The following is an 8,210-nucleotide window of genomic DNA, read 5'->3' as shown; positions in this document are numbered from 1 at the left end:
CCTCCCGCCCCGCGTGCCTACCGTAGGCACCCCTCCCGCCCCGCGTGCCTACCGTAGGCACCCCTCCCGCCCCGCGTGCCTACCGTAGGCACCCCTCCCGCCCCGCGTGCCTACCGTAGGCACCCCTCCCGCCCCGCGTGCCTACCGTAGGCACCCCTCCCGCCCCGCGTGCCTACCGTAGGCACCCCTCCCGCCCCGCGTGCCTACCGTAGGCACCCCTCCCGCCCCGCGTGCCTACCGTAGGCACCCCTCCCGCCCCGCGTGCCTACCGTAGGCACCCCTCCCGCCCCGCGTGCCTACCGTAGGCACCCCTCCCGCCCCGCGTGCCTACCGTAGGCACCCCTCCCGCCCCGCGTGCCTACCGTAGGCACCCCTCCCGCCCCGCGTGCCTACCGTAGGCACCCCTCCCGCCCCGCGTGCGTACCGTAGGCACCCCTCCCGCCCCGCGTGCCAACCGTAGGCACCCCTCCCGCCCCGGGTGCCTACCGTAGGCAACCCCAGGGGCACCCCCAAAAAAACCTCCCCGCGAAGGGAGGTGGAGGCCCAGGCCGTTCCTTGAGCGAGCAGAGGCGCGGACCCGGCTCCGGACAACGGCCCGGGCGCTGGGCGCCTGTTCCAACGAACCGCCCGAGTCGGACGAGTCCTACTCGTTGGCTTTGCGCTTGCACGCTACCAAAACAGGACCTTGTAGGCGAGGCAAGTCGTCCGAATCTTTCGACTAAGCCACCTGGCAACAGATCTTGTCTACAGGATATAGCAAGAGCTTAATAAGATCAGGTGTAATAAAAGGACCACTCAAAATTCGAAAATAGTACCAGCAACGAAAGCGCGGTAATTGATATCGAATAATTCCGAAAGGGGGGCTCAACCCCAGCGGCCGAGTGGTCTTAGGAAATTAAAACAAATCTCTCAAAGCAGATAATAACGTCTTGCGCCCTCTTTGCGGGACGGCGCTTGTGGTGGGTCCCCATGTTCCCGCACAGAGGACGCTGCCAGTTATTTTATGTTTTTTAGCTTTTTTTAATTCTCTGTCCCTTAGTTATCTCTGCCGACAAGCCTTTGTCGAGATTTTCATCTTTGGTTTTCCCTGCGTGCTCCGCGAAAGTTGTCAGGTCCTTTTGCGGTTGTATGTCTCCTGCTCCGGTACAGCGCGTATGTGATCAGTCTTTACGTAAGTCGGCCATTTTGTTAATTACGTATCAGCTTGTGTTTTTGTGGACGATGGTAATTTATTCGCGTAAAGCTTTAGCCATTTGGTGTTTTTTGTAAAAATTTGGCTGGTTTTTATGTTGGTGACGCTGCGAATATTTTGATGGCATTTTGTGGTCGACCAGTAATCGCGGCGTTAAAAGCAATTATCCAGTTTCTGATTTTTATTCTGACAGTTTGTGCGTTTAATTAAGTTCTCAGAGTTCTTCTGACCGAGTCTGAGGTTGATACGAGGGCTTCAGATGTGTTCAATTGGGCTTGTTATGGGACGGTTTGATACTACACGTCAGTGTTTGATACTACGTCGAAGGTAATTAGAACGCTGGTTAAGTGAGGCTTTTAGCATTTCTCCATATGCTAAATATTTTATTGAAAATTAATGATGTTCTTGTTATATGGAAACTGTTTCTTAGTTTTTTTTTTAGAGTTTACGACATCCGGACCATCACCACAAACCCCGAACCTGTGGGGCGGAGTTACCTAATCTCGTCTTAATTGGCGAGATTTGTTGTAAAGTTTCAGTGTTGTGAGGTGGTTGTGAAATCGGTACCTTGGTCTGGAACAGTGAGTAAACAAAGATTATTTTGCAAATATTAAATTTATTTATTTTTCAAATAAACTGTAAATATGACAAAGTAAGATATGCAGGAAGTGTATCTACTGTAATTATGAAATAAGAAGTTACACTTGCAAAATGGTTCTTAATTGGACTGCGTCTGTTACATTTTAACTTGTTTTAAAAGTACTACGTCTGGGAAGTTTTTCTGTATGAAGATGATTTCTCAACCTACAGACCCTGTGGCACGTGTGACCCAAATATATGTTTTAATATTTTTCATTCTGTTTTTGATGAAAATTGTGAGCAGCAATCAGAAAACAAGATTTGGGAGTATTTGACAGTAACTGTTACTGTAAACAAGACATTACAACATTAGGCTATGCAATTTTCTTCTCTGTGTGAGTCTTACGTATTTTCCCCTCTTCATCCAGGGGCATTGATTTATGGTTATCACCGATGCATGGACTTGTATTAAAACGTTTTATTATGTTAAATGATTGCATCGCCATTTACCAAGACACGCGCTGTTACTCATTACTTGTGCAGTTTTGCGGAAACATCCAGACAGAAACCATTGTCTTTACATAGATTTCAGATAGATACCTGCTGTTACAATTGCAGTTTCATGTTACATGTCTTCAGAGAACCGAAATTAATATCAGGTTTACCATTTTCTATCCAAATGTGAAATTTCTTGCTTGAGGTAAGTTGCATACCTAACACTTGTACTCTTATATATTATTTAAATCTTGTCCGTCTAATCACAATAAATTCTTATTAAATATTAAAATATTACAATAATTAACATTTAAAATATTAAATGACCATCATGGTCTAATGTAAATCGAATATTTCGATAAAGAACATCATTTAATATTTTAATATTTAATAGGAATTATTGTGATTAGACGGACAATATTTAAATAATATATATTTATTATATCACAATATGACGCAACTTTACCATCTCACTTGTACTCTTTTACAACACGCTGTGTTGTGTATACAGGGTGTTTAAACAAATAGATATATAATGCATCCAGATGAACGTGTAAATGTATTTTTATTTCGAGGTTCATTCGCTGTCAGTACATTGAAATAAATTACATGTGTATTCAGTACTTTAATGACATGTTTGTGATATGAGCACTGTTTTATATTTTATCTTTGTTTCTGTGTTATCCAATTTTATATGAAATGATGCAAATAATATTCGTATATGATACACATCTGTCACATTTCAATTAGATCTTATCGACATTTCAGAGGTGCTTTCTGCCATCACGTGATGTAAGATTCAATGAAATATCATCAGATAGCACGGTACAACATCCCAGAAGTCAGCCATCTTCGGATTTGTGTGTGGTACTCATGTTGATACTTAAATTATATCATATGAAATTCATATCTCTTGTTTGAAAAAAATTTCAGTCTGTAGTGCACATTACTCCATCCTTACTCCTTGTGACCTTGCTGTTATTATAAAGACGTCTCCTAACATTTGGTTCTTCAGGAGACTTTATAATGAATTCGTAAGACTTGGCTCCTGTTTATCGATGTACGTGCACTTGTACTATTTAGCAAATACCAGATTTAGTGAGTTTGTCTTAATGGGAATGACGTAAATTGAAATTTGATTTTTAAGTTAGGTGTTTGTTTCAGATACGAAATAGGATACAACACATAATCACGTAGACATTTGTGAATTGAAGATATGTTAATGTCTGAATGTTTGTTATTTTACTTGGATTGTTTTGTGTTCAGTTAAAGAAAGGAGAGTGTCCTCATTTCTACGAGCATTACTGTAATTTTATTTTGGCTCTGGGTACATATTATTAATAACTGATGCTCTCTGAACTGGAGTTGTTGCATGACTGATTGGCAAGAGAAGATGACCATAAGTTGTGAGGAGGTAATCATAACCTGTGAGAAATGCCTTGGAAGCTGAGGAAAACTTTTGACATTATTTGGTATTCTAGCCAAGCTTAGAAAATGAGTGTTACAGAACAACTATTACCTAAAGTAAAATATTTGTCATCTAGATTAATATTGTAAATCAATGAACTTGTATACTTTGGAATGAAACAGCAATTATTTCTGAGTCTTGTTAATTTGGATTGTAAAATTTTCAAGTATGTGTGAAGTATTTAAATGATATTAAGTATTATACAAGGACAAGTGAAGTTTCGTAATCTCAAGTTCCGTGAAAAGGTGGAACATCATTACAGATGGTATTTTTTTGAACGGGGTAGCTTAGTAAAATATATGGACCTTTTGTAATATGTACCTCCATGTAAGTTCAGTTTACGTATTGAAGTTAAATATAAATATTACGCCGTGAAGTGAAAGTCGGACTTGTTTCTTAGCGTCTGATGACCACCGAGTCTCCAGTACCTCACAGCCATCGCAGTAGAAACGTAAAAGTCTTTTCACTTCGTCGTGTTGCAGAAAAAGAAATATGAGATCAGACGAACCGAATTCTTGCAGTCAATTTAGCACCTCGTTTCGTTATGGGAAACAGATCTGAGTCTGTCTGTCTGTCTGTACGGCATACGTCAAGCAAATTGCATTTGGAACGCGTGGGGTCAGCGAGGGTCGCCATTGTTCTCCACCTGGTTTACGTGATATCACATCACCACACAGGAGTGACGACGAGGCACTTGGTTCTGTTCTTTTACGATGACCTCTCGGCGGTAAACATAAGAAGTGATGATTTGCGATATTAACTTACTCTAGTTTCAAGCAGCTGGGTTAGACTTATTTAATGACCGTTCACCTACTACAGAAGCTGATGATAGGAGGAGAAAACTGCGGAAAAGTGTAACAAGTGTACCTGGGGAACGTCGTGTTTACTCGGCATTGTTGTTACCTAGGAAACATTTCATTACATTACATTCAGCTACCACAGACCCATCTTAAGCGTAACTAATTCAAGTTAAATAAGCAAAGTGTTAATCAAAATTATCTCAATTGTAAAGCATGTATAAAGGAAATATTTAGAATAAAGCCAATATATAAACTTCCTTTCCTATGTCTAATTCTCCGGAACCGTGGTTCCACTGACAACTTTTTGAAGAATGTATCCCTGAATTAAAATGAAGAAATAAAAATGAATATAATGACTATGCTGGCTTAGGTAAAGCTCCAGACTGTGGTCTTCTTTACCCCCTAATAAGGGCTGTGATTACGTTTGGACTCTGAAATGTATTGAGCGGTTTGTACTCATTCTGGGTCGTAGGATTAAAAACATGGCCGTGGGTTTTAAAGTACGACAAAGTTATCACTGGCGACACAAAAAATACACTTTAACTTCGTATAATATAGGCTTGCCATTTAAGACGTAATAATTTTGTGATTCAGTGGTACTCCATTTTGTGTCCGTTATTTGTGAAATTAGCTACCTTAAGCCGCGTATGTAGTTGTTCTCGGTGGCTCACTTAAGACACGATATACGCTTAGACTTGCGACCTCATGACTTTACAGAGTAAGATGTTATCCAGACCTTGAGTGCTTACACGCTATTTGTTTAAATTTGTAATGTATTTCTTGGGCAAACCGCTGTATGACATTTGTAGTGTGACAATGTACTCGTCACCATGAGAACGTGAAAAGTAACTTTATCTGTGATCCATAGCGTGGGTAGTTGTCTGATAAAAAGTATCTGTGCTTAATAATTATCTTTGACTTTCCCATAATGCACCTCGAAACTTGGCAAGCTGACAGATCAGAGGTTTCCTTCGAGAAGTTTATTTTCACCAAGGGAGTTTCATTGTACCTCTGGTTGAGGACGGACTTCCGGAATCCTGAGGTAAGTCGGGCACATTTTGTGCCCTTTCGTTATTGCATATTGGTTACTATTGTGGTTAGTTGTGGTTATTTCAAAGCCTTGAAGCTTTGTTTATCTGTTTTTAGGCTTTTAGGCTTAATTTCAAACAAGTCGCCATTTAATTTGGCCAATGCTTTGCGTTAGTTCGTCCATCTGCTTCAGTTACTGTTGAAGATTTAATATTTTTTTGAATACTTCGTAGTAATATGGTTGCCTTTATGCGATTTTCCACCATTTTTGATGGTCGAACAAAATACACGGTGCCTTACCATCCGCCTCCGACTTCAGAAACGTTTATTATTGTTTACTTTGTTGAATTATTATTTTTAAAATTTCTGCGTTAATGAATTTATATTCTTTAGTTGTCGGTGGTATTTATATTTTACCATTACTTGAGGTACACAATTTATTAATAGTAAAGGCTGATATAAAAGACTACGATATGTATTTTCTGAAGCTTTAACTACGACTGAGTTAAATTTTATCCTACTCGGGCTACTAGTCGTGTTTTGTGGTTTAATGAACATTTAGCTATATGATACGGCACTTAACCCAATAACAAATGATTGGATTCGAGTTTGTCATATTGGGTATCTAATGGGTCTCCTTTATTTTGCGTATTATATTTTTTAAATTTTTATCTGTCGTTGATTTTATGAATGTTGGTTTTCTCTTAAAGTCCCCATTAAGTATAATTTATGATTTGAAATGCAATGACATTTGAGTTTTATAGAGCGGTGAAAATCTGGATCATGATTTTGTAGGTTTTGTAGATTTTGATGGTTGCGTAAGTTTTCTGAGAAAACTATGGCTTCTGTCTGCGTGGTAGAGAATGTCGTATGTGTAAAATATAAATACATTTATAATTTGGACGGTATGAAATTACGTAAAATTTTGTTTATACGCAAGTGAACCTTCGGTTTACGAACAGTTGTGTTAATTCATAGACAAGGTGGTCAAATAGTTGCTTATGAAAAACGGGTTTACTAAATTTTAAAAAATAATAACTTTTTTATGGTAATTACGTGAGTTTGGAATTTTGTCAGAAGTTTATTTCTCCAGATTGTAGATTATGAATTTTAAGTTAACTCGGTGTGGGTGAGGGGATACAGGGTATCCCAAACTGCCTGCATTTAATGCTCATTACATTGTTCTGAAAAATTTCTCATGACTCTGGTCACGAACATAGAAGCATGATTCAAGAGCATCACACGATCTGCATAAATACAGATCCCTTCAGCAAGGCCATTTGTTTTAATAAGTTGAGGCAAATCTCCCATCCAAACAGCTCACTGGAATGTAGAATGTCCACAGGGGGTTACTGAGTTTATGCTATGATTTCGGAACACTGCACTACTGTGCAATTGGACTGACGAGCCGGATACTGGTCCATGCAGCATACCTGCTCTGCTCTGCGAAATCGATCTTGGTATACAAATTATGGAAATAAATGTGGAGTATTCTGGCTGACCGGAGATCAAGGGTCATGGGGGTCGAAATTACAAATGCACACAGAATTTAGTGAAGAATTGGTCTGAAGACGCGAAACATTATAGCAGATTGTTACCACTATTTTCCTCGTCCCGTGTTCGTTTCTTGGCCCGAAAATTGTCTGTGTTAAAGTAATCTCGAGGTAAATACTGCAAAAATGTCTGGAAGTATGCGATAGAATTTTGAATTTAATTTTCTTGTAGACAGCATCTGTTTTACAGAGTGTTAAGCAACGTACATAGTTGAAAGAAAGCTATTTAAATTAAAATTAAGAAGAAGGAAATCTGGTTTCGAGAGATAAAACAATAACAAGGATCGATGTCAAAGTAAACCTGTCAAATGCTGGCCAAAGTTTTTGTTTTTGTAAATATCAGTTGATTTATGTATAATTTTTACGTAATTCCATTTTGTAACTGCTTTGCAAATTATATCCGTGCTCTGATAATAAATGGAGATTGAAAATTAAAAGAGAAGGACAGTTTTACAGTTCCTGTGTGAAATGAAGTAATTAGTCTTATGAGGAAATTAACTAGACTTCGGAGCTGCTATGGAGATGATAATTAAGTCTCGGTTCATATTTACACACACACACACACACGCATGTAAACAAAAGATTTCTTCCGCTGCATTGTAAACGTGTGAAAGGCGTGTTTATATTATGTTCATCACGTATAGTCACTCATTCAATGTTTTTATGCCTAAATTCCTAGTTCTTTAACACTGTTAATGAAGTCCTAACAATCGAGGAATCAAATTAATGGCTCGTCAATATTGTGCGAGACGTCCGGGCATGTCGTTAGTGTTGTAACGATCTCAATTTACACTTAAAAAATGAAAGAGGACTTTGTTGTGCTGTTCAATGGTCTGAGCGAGTGTTAACGAATTTTATTACACTTGGATGTTACATAAATACTCAGAATTAAGTCTCACCGACATGATTACACAGTACATAACAATAATTTTACTAATTTTTGTATTATTGACACAATTTATTTGAGATTTGAATCAAGATCATACTCAAAGTAGGCGCAGTTTGATATTATTGTTGTAATTTATAAATATGCAAAGTACATCGTAAATATTTGAATTTACAGAATTATTTATTTACTGTTAAATTATTAAGTT

The 8,210-nt window shown here is 38.8% G+C and overlaps 1 long non-coding RNA gene across 2 annotated transcripts; it reads left to right on the top strand.

The window, feature by feature from the left end:
• The first annotated feature begins 1,181 nt into the window (after positions 1–1,181).
• On the top strand, positions 1,182–4,893 carry LOC147872647 (uncharacterized). 2 transcript variants are annotated; one of them, XR_015537048.1, is made up of 3 exons: positions 1,182–1,519; positions 1,635–1,773; positions 3,035–4,893. It is a non-coding gene; the product is annotated as an uncharacterized LOC147872647 (long non-coding RNA). The 2 variants fall into 2 exon arrangements; XR_015537047.1 differs by having other exon boundaries at positions 1,623–1,773.
• Positions 4,894–8,210: the final 3,317 nt, after the last annotated feature.

Source organism: Zootermopsis nevadensis, unplaced genomic scaffold, assembly GCF_977971745.1.
Source record: "Zootermopsis nevadensis isolate Lab colony 2312 unplaced genomic scaffold, Znev_1.0 Znev_ptg000025l, whole genome shotgun sequence".
NCBI lineage: Eukaryota > Metazoa > Arthropoda > Insecta > Blattodea > Termopsidae > Zootermopsis > Zootermopsis nevadensis.
The sequence above is the reverse complement of the archived record's forward strand: the minus strand, read 5'-3'. Positions and strand labels throughout refer to the sequence as shown.